This window comes from Arachis hypogaea, chromosome 7 (genome assembly GCF_003086295.3).
Source record: "Arachis hypogaea cultivar Tifrunner chromosome 7, arahy.Tifrunner.gnm2.J5K5, whole genome shotgun sequence".
NCBI classification, from domain to species: Eukaryota; Viridiplantae; Streptophyta; class Magnoliopsida; order Fabales; family Fabaceae; genus Arachis; species Arachis hypogaea.
In genome coordinates, this window is record NC_092042.1 from 51,424,587 (window position 1) to 51,435,962 (window position 11,376).

Genomic DNA, 11,376 nt, shown 5'->3' on the forward strand with positions numbered 1-11,376 from the left:
TTAAAGCGCAGGCTACAAGAAGCAAAGGGAGCTTGGGCCGAGAAACTTCCACAGGTCCTATGGGCATATCGAACAACCCCCCATTCCACTACAAACGAATCACCATTCCGACTAGCATACGGAACGGAGGCAATGATTCCAATAGAAATCGAAGAAGGATCTCCCCGAGTAGTCCACTACAATGAACGAGCAAACTCCCAACTTCAGAGAGAAGAGCTCGACTTGTTACCCGAAATCTAAGAGAGAGCTCGGATCAGGGAAGAAGCCCTAAAGCGACGAATGGCTTCCAGATATAACCAAAAGGTAGTGCCGAGAAGTTTTCCAGAGAATGATCTCATCCTAATCAGAAATGACATTGGAACAACTCGATCCGGAGAAGGAAAGCTGGCAGCAAACTGGAAAGGACCCTACCGAGTCATTGAAATACTGGGGAAGGGCTACTACAGACTGTCCGAGCTTGATGGACGAGAGCTTCGCCGATCATGGCACGCCTGCAACCTAAGAAGGTACTACAGTTAGAAAAGGTAAAGGATCTCACTAAATGGATGCGCTCTTTTTCCTGAAAAGGTTTTTTAATGAGGCACCATATCGAGACCTAGATCATACCCGACTTAAAGGGACAAGGAAATTCCCACATGTATATATTTGCATTTTTTCTTTGAATAAAGTTTATTTAGATATTCTACAAGATTCCAAGACGCATTAATCTAAAGTATTCATCATCCGATTATAAAGCAACAGGTCGGCAGAAAGTGAAAAACAAATTCACTGCGCGACCACGATAAAGACAATCGTCCGATAAAGGTGAAAACGCGATTCACCCAAAAGATGATCTAAAGACGCCAACCATTTTCTACAAATCGGCAAAGATGAACACAGAATAATGTAAGAAGTTATCGAAAGCAATCCAAAAAAGAACCTGACGAGGTCTTACGGATAGCTAATATAATAACTTAAAAGACTGGCCGACGTTCAGAAATCGGACCAAGTCAATCCAAGTTATAAGTAAACCCTGGAAAGAGGTCTGGCCAACCCTATTAAAGAGGATTACTTTAACTTAGAAGGGCCTGACATAACAAAGTCAGCTCAAAACTAAAAAGTTATACAAGTAGTCCCTGAAAGAGATTTGACAAAGATCCAAAAAAGAGGACTACGAAAAATAACTTAAAGGAGACTGACATAACCAAGTCGAACTCCTACCATTAAAAAAGTTATACAAGTAGTCCCTGAAAGAGATCTGACAAAGATCCAAATAGTCCCTGAAAGAGATCTGACAAAGATCCAAAAAAGAGGACTACGAAAAATAACTTAAAGGAGACCGACATAACCAAGTCAGACTCCTACCATTAAAAAAGTTATATAAGTAGTCCCTGAAAGAGATCTGACAAAGATCCAAAAAAGAGGACAACGAAAAATAACTTAAAGGAGACCGACATAACCAAGTCGGACTCCTACCATTAAAAAAGTTATACAAGTAGTCCCTGAAAGAGATCTGACAAAATCCAAAAAAGAGGACTACGAAAAATAACTTAAAGGAGACCAACATAACCAGGTCGGACTCCTACCACTAAAACGTTATCAACATAATCCCTGAAAAAGACCGAGTAAAGGCCCAGAAAAGGGGATCACAAAAATAACTTTTGAGGGGGACCTACATAAAGAAATCGGTCATAAGGCGCTAAAAATACAAACAAAAAGCGAGGAAACCGAGAAACAAGCCGGACCCCCCACAAGCACGGCCTCAAAAGGATCCAAGCTACAAATGATAAAGCACGCAAACAACCTAAAGAGGCCAGAACAACAAAATTTCAACAGATATCATGCATAATACGGCAAAAGCTTCAAGAGGTCACCACAAAACCAACCTCAGAAACTACTTTTGTTTTTCAAAAAAGGTTGCAAGACAGACAAACTAGAAGCGTCAAAACAAAACAAAGTTCAAAAGCCCACAAACCGGGCTATTTACACAAAATATCCAGAAAAAGACCAGCTAAAGATCGGGAGCTTTCTCGGCAGCATCAGTATGAGGAGAAGGCGGACGAGTCTGAAGGGGCACGGCATCTACGGTTCCATCATCCCGGTTCAGAATCTGGCAATCCGGATCAGATGTAACGGGAGGAACAGAGGAGGTCGATACCTTAAGAGAAGGCACTGGGGGAGGATCAGTCTCTTCATCATCCTGGTCATCAGGGACAATTTTACCATCTCTCACGACATTATCCAGGCTGATGAGAGTCAAGTCGGCATCAGGAGCAACAACTCGGAACTGCTCCATCAGGTTCTCGGAGGCAGCAGTTACGCTACCCACAAGGTGACCCTAAAGCTCACTATAATTAACCTGAGCTGTTTCCAACTCCTCCCGAAGACGCATTAATTCCCTATAAGCCGAGACATAGCTATCCTTATGTTTCAAAGCCATGTCTTCGGCCAGCTTCAGAGAAGCGGCAAGGGCAATAGAGCTGGCCTTCTCACCCTCCAGTTCCTTCTCCACCTTGGCCAACTTCACCTCCAACTCCTCCTTTAGACCCTTGATTCGATCAAACTCTGACTTGGCCTCCTCCATAAAAGATTTGGTAGCATGAACCGGAATCCCCTGAATTGTTCGAAAAATAGCTGCACCCATATAGGCCATCTTCACACTATTTTAGGTAATAAAATACAAATGCTTTAGAAGAGACACGTCGTCCATGGAAAGCCCACCATAAGGGGCAATTTTCTGGTCAACAAACTCAATGGCATCAAAATCCGGGGCATCCAAGTTAAAAGGCTCGGATGTTTTTTGCTTCTTGCTAGGAGGGGCACCAGGAGCTATTGTAGAAGATTGTGGAGAATTGACCAAACGAACCCGAGGAATAGGAATTACCTTCTGGTGCACGAAGTTGTGATCAATACTTTTCACAACTCAAATAATCCCCGGTAATGAATCCAAAAATTTGGTGTTCAATACCATGGCATAAACACAACTTCGCACAACTAACCAGCAAGTGTACTGGGTCGTCCAAGTAATAAACCTTACGCGAGTAAGGGTCGATCCCACAGAGATTGTTGGTATGAAGCAAGCTATGGTCACCTTGTAAATCTTAGTCAGGCAAACTCAAATGGATATGGCGATATACGAATAAAACATAAAGATAAAGATAGAGATACTTATGTAATTCATTGGTAGGAACTTCAGATAAGCGTATGAAGATGCTGGTCCCTTCCGTCTCTCTGCTTTCCTACTGTCTTCATCCAATCCTTCTTACTCCTTTCCATGGCAAGCTTATGCAAGGGTTTCACCGTTGTCAGTGGCTACCTCCCATCCTCTCATTGGAAATGTTCAACGCACCCTGTCACGGCACGACTATCCATCTGTCGGTTCTCAATCAGGCCAGAATAGAATCCAGTGATTCTTTTGCGTCTGTCACTAACGCCCCGCCCTCAGGAGTTTGAAGCACGTCACAGTCATTCAATCATTGAATCCTACTCAGAATACCACATACAAGGTTAGACCTTCCAGATTCTCTTGAATGCCGCCATCAGTTCTAGCCTATACCACGAAGACTCTGATCTCACGGAATGGCTGGCTCGGTTGTCAGGCGAGCACTCGGTTGTCAGGCGATCAACCATGCATCGTGTATCAGGAATCCAAGAGATATCCACCCAATCTAAGGTAGAACGGAGGTAGTTGTCAGTCACACGTTCATAGGTGAGAATGATGATGAGTGTCACGGATCATCACATTCATCAAGTTGAAGAACAAGTGGTATCTTAGAACAAGAACAAGCGGAATTGAATAGAAGAACAATAGTAATTGCATTAATACTCGAGGTACAGCAGAGCTCCACACCTTAATCTATGGTGTGTAGAAACTCCACCGTTGAAAATACATAAGAACAAGGTCTAGGCATAGCCGAATGGCCAGCCTCCCAATGATCAAAAGATCTAAAGATCAAAAGATTCCAAAGATCAGAAGATGAAAATACAATAGTAAAAGGTCCTACTTATAGAGAACTAGTAGCCTAGGATGTACAGAGATGAGTAAATGACATAAAAATCCACTTCCGGGCCTACTTGGTGTGTGCTTGGGCTGAGCATTGAAGCATTTTCGTGTAGAGACTCTTCTTGGAGTTAAATGCCAGCTTTTATGCCAGTTTGGGCGTTTAACTCCCATTTTGGTGCCAGTTCCGGCGTTTAACGCTGGGATTTCTGAGGGTGACTTTGAACGCCGGTTTGGGCCATCAAATCTTGGGCAAAGTATGGACTATCATATATTGCTGGAAAGCCCAGGATGTCTAGTTTCCAACGCCGTTGAGAGCGCGCCAATTGGGCTTCTGTAGCTCCAGAAAATCCACTTCGAGTGCAGGGAGGTCAGAATCCAACAGCATCTGCAGTCCTTTTCAGTCTCTGAATCAGATTTTTGCTCAGGTCCCTCAATTTCAGCCAGAAAATACCTGAAATCACAGAAAAACACACAAACTCATAGTAAAGTCCAGAAAAGTGAATTTTAACTAAAAACTAATAAAAATATACTAAAAACTAACTAGATTATACTAAAAACATACTAAAAACAATGCCAAAAAGCGTACAAATTATCCGCTCATCACAACACCAAACTTAAATTGTTGCTTGTCCTCAAGCAACTGAAAATCAAATAAGATAAAAAGAAGAGAATATGCAATGAATTCCAAAAACATCTATGAAGATCAATATTAATTAGATGAGCGGGGCTTTTAGCTTTTTGCCTCTGAACAGTTTTGGCATCTCACTCTTTCCTTTGAAATTCAGAATGGTTGGCTTCTTTAGGAACTCAGAATCTAGATAGTGTCATTGATTCTCCTAGTTAAGTATGATGATTCTTGAATACAGCTACTTATTGAGTCTTGGCCGTGGCCCAAAGCACTCTGTCTTCCAGTATTACCACCGGATACATACATGCCACAGACACATAATTGGGTGAACCTTTTTAGATTGTGACTCAGCTTTGCTAGAGTCCCCAATTAGAGGTGTCCAGGGTTCTTAAGCACACTCTTTTTGCCTTGGATCACAACTTTGTTTCTTTCTTTTTCTTTCTCTCTTTTTTTTTCGTTTTCTTTTCTCCTTTTTTTTTCGTTTTTCTCTTTTTTTTGTATTCACTGCTTTTTCTTGCTTCAAGAATCATTTTAATGATTTTTCAGATCCTCAGTAACATATCTCCTTTTTCATCATTCTTTCAAGAGCCAACATTCATGAACCACAAATTCAAAAGACATATGCACTATTTAAGCATACATTCAGAAAACAAAAGTATTGCCACCACATCAAAATAATTAAACTGTTATAAAATTCAAAATTCATGCAATTCTTATCTTTTTCAATTAAGCACGTTTTTTATTCAAGAGAGGTGATGGATTCATAGGACATTCATAACTTTAAGGCATAGACACTAAGACACTAATGATCACAAGACACAAACATAGATAAACATAAGCACTAAAATTCGAAAAACAGAAAATAAAGAACAAGGAAATTAAAGAACGGGTCCACCTTAGTGATGGCGGCTTGTTCTTCCTCTTGAAGATCCTATGGAGTGCTTGAGCTCCTCAATGTCTCTTCCTTGTCTTTGTTGTTCCTCTCTCATGATTCTTTGATCTTCTCTAATTTCATGGAGGATGATGGAGTGTTCTTGATGCTCCACCCTTAGTTGTCCCATGTTGGAACTCAATTCTCCTAGGGAGGTGTTTAGTTGCTCCCAATAGTTTTGTGGAGGAAAGTGCATCCCTTGAGGAATCTCAGGGATCTCATGATGAGTGGGGTCTCTTGTTTGCTCCATCCTTTTCTTAGTGATGGGCTTGAGGTCATTCCTTCTTAGTTGACTCGGCTTCCCTTTCTCTTTCATTGAGCGCCCTCTTCACAGATGTCTATGAGGACTTGGTCCAACCTTTGATCAAAGTTGACCCTTTTTGAGTTTGAAAGGGATCTCGGGGATCACCTTCTTCAAGGCCACAATTTCATAGAAGTGGTCTTGATGCACCTTTGAGATGAATCTCTCCATCTCCCATGACTCGGAGGTAGAAGCTTTTGCCTTCCCTTTCCTCTTTCTAGAGGTTTCTCCGGCCTTGGATGCCATAAATGGTTATGGAAAAACAAAAAGCAATGCTTTTACCACACCAAACTTAAAAGGTTTGCTCGTCCTCGAGCAAAAGAAGAAAGAAGAGAGTAGAAGAAGAAGAAATGAAGGGAAAAGGGAATGGCTTGTGTTCGGCCAAAAGGGGGAGAAGTGGTGTTTATGTATGGGTGGGTTTGGGAGGGAAAGTGGTTTGAATTTGAATGGTGAGGTAGGTGGGGTTTTATGAAGGATGGATGTGAGTGGTGAAGAAAAAGATGGGATTTGATAGGTGAAGGGTTTTTGGGGAAGAGGTGTTGAGGTGATTGGTGAATGGGTGAAGAAGAGAGAGAGTGTTAGGGTAGGTGGGGATCCTGTGGGGTCCACAGATCTTGAGGTGTCAAGGAAAAGTCATCCCTGCACCAAATGGCAAGCAAAATTGCGTTTCTGGCCAATTCTGGCGTTAAACTCCGGGCTGGTGCCCATTTCTGGCGTTTAACGCCAGCTTCTTGCCCTTTTCTGGCGTTTAACGCCAGTCTGGTGCCCCTTTCTGGCGTTAAACGCCCAGAATGGTGCCAGACTGGGCGTTAAACGCCCAACAGCTAGCCTTACTGGCGTTTAAATGCCAGCACGCTCTCCTCCAGGGTGTGCTATTTTTCTTTCTGTTTTTCATTCTGTTTTTGCTTTTTTCATCGATTTTGTGACTTCTCATGATCATCAACCTACAAAGAACATAAAATAACAAAGGAGAATAGATAAAATATAACATTGGGTTGCCTCCTAACAAGCGCTTCTTTAATGTCAGTAGCTTGACAGAGGGCTCTTATGGAGCCTCAGAAATGCTCAGAGCAATGTTGGAACCTCCCAACACCAAACTTAGAGTTTGAATGTGAGGGTTAAACACCAAACTTAGAAGTTGGTTGTGGCCTCCCAACACCAAACTTAGAGTTTGATTGTGGGGGCTCTGTTTGGCTCTGTTTTGAGAGAAGCTCTTCATGCTTCCTCTCCATGGTGATAGAGGGATATCCTTGAGCCTTAAACACAAAGGATTCTTCATTCACTTGAATGATCAATTCTCCTCTATCAACATCAATCACAGCCTTTGCTGTGGCTAGGAAGGGTCTGCCAAGGATGATGGATTCATCCATGCACTTCCCAGTCTCTAGGACTATGAAATCAGCAGGGATGTAATGGTCTTCAACTTTTACCAGAACATCCTCTACAAGTCCATAGGCTTGTTTTCGTGAGTTGTCTGCCATCTCTAGTGAGATTTTTGCAGCTTGCACCTCAAAGATCCTTAACTTCTCCATTACAGAGAGAGGCATGAGGTTTACACTTGACCCTAAGTCACACAAGGCCTTCTTAAAGGTCATGGTGCCTATGGTACAAGGTAATGAAAACTTCCCAGGATCTTGTCTCTTTTGAGGTAATTTCTGCCTAGACAAGTCATCTAATTCTTTGGTGAGCAAAGGGGTTCATCCTCCCAAGTCTCATTTCCAAATAACTTGTCATTTAGCTTCATGATTGCTCCAAGGTATTTAGCAACTTGCTCTTTAGTGATATACTCATCCTCTTCAGAGGAAGAATACTCATCAGAGCTCATGAATGGCAGAAGTAAGTCCAATGGAATCTCTATGGTCTCATTTTGAGCCTCAGATTCCCATGGTTCCTCATTGGGGAACTCATTGGAGGCCAGTGGACGTCCATTGAGGTCCTCCTCAGTGGCGTTCACTGCCTCTCCTTCCTCCCAAAATTCGGCCATGTTGATGGCTTTGCACTCTCCTTTTGGATTTTCTTCTGTATTGCTTGGAAGAGTACTAGGAGGGAGTTCAGTAATTTTCTTGCTCAGCTGACCCACTTGTCCCTCCAAATTTCTAATGGAGGACCTAGTTTTAGTCATGAAACTTTGAGTGGTTTTGATTAGATCAGAGACCATGGTTGCTAAGTCAGAGTTATTCTGCTTAGAACTCTCTGTCTGTTGCTGAGAAGATGATGGAAAAGGCTTGCTATTGCTAAACCTGTTTCTTCCACCATTATTATTGTTGAAACCTTGTTGAGGTCTCTGTTGATCTTTCCATGAAAAATTTGGATGATCTCTCCATGAAGGATTATAGGTGTTTCGATAGGGTTCTCCCATGTAATTCACCTCTTCTATTGAAGGGTTCTCAGGGTCATAAGCTTCTTCTTCAGATGAAGCTTCCTTAGTACTACCTGGTGCATTTTGCATTTCAGACAGACTTTGAGAAATCATATTGACTTGTTGAGTCAATATTTTGCTCTGAGCCAGTATGGCATTCAGAGTGTCAATCTCAAGAACTCCTTTCTTCTGACTAGTCCCATTGTTCACAGGATTCCTTTCAGAAGTGTACATGAATTGGTTATTTGCAACCATTTCAATCAGCTCTTGAGCTTCTGTAGGCGTCTTCTTCAGATGAAGAGATCCTCCAGCAGAGCTATCCAAAGACATCTTGGACAGTTCAGAGAGACCATCATAGAAAATACCTATGATGCTCCATTCAGAAAGCATATCAGTGGGACACTTTCTGATTAATTGTTTGTATCTTTCCCAAGCTTCATAGAGGGATTCTCCTTCCTTCTGTCTGAAGGTTTGGACTTCCACTCTAAGCTTACTCAATTTTTGAGGTGGAAAGAACTTTGCCTAGAAGGCATTGACTAGCTTTTCCCAAGAGTTCAGGCTTTCTTTAGGTTGTGAGTCCAACCATATTCTAGCTCTGTCTCTTACAGCAAAAGGGAATAGCATAAGTCTGTAGACCTCAGGGTCAACCCCATTACTCTTGACAGTGTCACAGATTTGCAAGAACTCAGCTAAGAACTGATGAGGATCTTCCAATGGAAGTCCATGGAACTTGCAATTCTGTTGCATTAGAGAAACTAATTGAGGCTTAAGCTCAAAGTTGTTTGCTCCAATGGCAGGGATAGAGATGCTTCTCCCATAGAAATCGGGAGTAGGTGCAGTAAAGTCACCCAGCACCTTCCTTGCATTGTTGGCATTGTTGTTGTTTTCGGCTGCCATGTGTTCTTCTTCTTTGAAGATTCCTGTTAGGTCCTCTACAGAGAGTTGTGCCTTAACTTCTCTTAGCTTTCGCTTCAAGGTCCTTTCAGGTTCAGGATCAGCCTCAACAAGAATGCTTTTGTCTTTGCTCCTGCTCATAAGAAAGAGAAGAGAACAAGAAACTGTGGAATCCTCTATGTCACAGTATAGAGATTCCTTGAGGTGTCAGAAGAAAAGAAAAATAGAAGGCAGAAGTAGAAAATTCGAACTTATCAAAGAAGATGGAGTTCGAATTTTGCATTAAGGAATAGTGTTAGTCCATAATTAGAAAGATGTGAGAAGAAGGGAAGCAATTTTCGAAAATTAAGTGAAGGATTTTGAAAACATTTTGAAAAACATTAATTGATTTTCGAAAATAAAAGTGGGAAAGAAGTAAAGTGATTTTTGAAAAAGATTTTGAAATTAGAAATCAAAAGATTTGATTGAAAGTTATTTTGAAAAAGATTTGATTTTGAAAAATTTTGAAAACTTGAAAAAAATTTGCATTGAAAACAGAATCTTCCCTCTTGTGCCATCCTGGCGTTAAACGCCCAGAATGGTGCACATTCTGGCGTTTAACGCCCAAAACACTACCTTTTTGGGCGTTAAACGCCTAACCAGGTACCCTGGCTGGCGTTTAAATGCCAGTCTGTCTTCCTTACTGGGCGTTTTGAACGCCCAGCTTTTTCTGTGCAATTCCTCTGCAGTATTTTCTGAATCTTCAATTCTCTGTATTATTGACTTGAAAAGACACAAATTAGAAATATTTTTGGATTTTTAATAATAAGGAATAATCAAAATGCAACTAAAATCAAATAACAATGCATGCAAGACACCAAACGTAGCAGTTTGTATACTACTGACACTAATGAGAATGCATATGAGACACATAAACACTCAAGTCAAGAGAATTCAAAGATCAGAGTAAGAAATCATCAAGAATTACTTGAAGATCCTTAAGACACATGAATGAATGCATGCATTTGACACCAAACTTAAAATGAGACACTAGACTCAAACAAGAAATTTTTGGATTTTATGATTTTGTAAAAAAATTTTTTGTGTTTTTTTGAAAATTAAGTGAAGAAAAAGAAAATAAAGGTATCAAAATTCTTAATGAGAATTCCAGGAATCATGCAATGTTTAGTCTAAGACTCCCGTCCAGGAATTAGACATGGCTTCACAGCCAGCCAAGCTTTCAAAGAAAGCTTCGGTCCAAAACACTAGACATGGCCAAAGGCCAGCCAAGCCTTAGCAGATCACTGCTCCAAAAGCAAGATTGATAGAAATCAACAAGCTCTTGTGATGATAAGTTGAAACCTCGGTCCAATGAAATTAGACATGGCTTCACAGCCAGCCAGACTTCAACAAATCATCATGAAACTCTAGAATTCATTCTTAAGAACTCTGAAGAAAAAATACCTAATCTAAGCAACAAGATGAACCGTCAGTTGTCCAAACTCAACAATCCCCGGCAACGGTGCCAAAAACTTGGTGCACGAAGTTGTGATCAATACTTTTCACAACTCAAATAATCCCCGGTAATGAATCCAAAAACTTGGTGTTCAATACCATGGCATAAACACAACTTCGCACAACTAACCAGCAAGTGTACTGGGTCGTCCAAGTAATAAACCTTACGCGAGTAAGGGTCGATCCCACAGAGATTGTTGGTATGAAGCAAGCTATGGTCACCTTGTAAATCTTAGTCAGACAAACTCAAATGGATATGGCGATATACGAATAAAACATAAAGATAAAGATAGAGATACTTATGTAATTCATTGGTAGGAACTTCAGATAAGCGTATGAAGATGCTGGTCCCTTCCGTCTCTCTGCTTTCCTACTGTCTTCATCCAATCCTTCTTACTCCTTTCCATGGCAAGCTTATGCAAGGGTTTCACCGTTGTCAGTGGCTACCTCCCATCCTCTCATTGGAAATGTTCAACGCACCCTGTCACGACACGGCTATCCATCTGTCGGTTCTCAATCAGGCCGGAATAGAATCCAGTGATTCTTTTGCGTCTGTCACTAACGCCCCGCCCTCAGGAGTTTGAAGCACGTCACAGTCATTCAATCATTGAATCCTACTCAGAATACCACATACAAGTTTAGACCTTCCAGATTCTCTTGAATGCCGCCATCAGTTCTAGCCTATACCACGAAGACTCTGATCTCACGGAATGGCTGGCTCGGTTGTCAGGCGAGCACTCGGTTGTCAGGCGATCAACCATGCATCGTGTATCAGGAATCCAAGAGA

General features: G+C 41.4%; 1 non-coding gene across 1 annotated transcript; it reads left to right on the plus strand.

The window, feature by feature from the left end:
* The first annotated feature begins 8,585 nt into the window (after window positions 1-8,585).
* On the plus strand, window positions 8,586-8,693 carry LOC112704225 (small nucleolar RNA R71). The gene has a single exon (XR_003154861.1). It is a non-coding gene; the product is annotated as a small nucleolar RNA R71 (small nucleolar RNA).
* The last annotated feature ends 2,683 nt before the right edge of the window (window positions 8,694-11,376 follow it).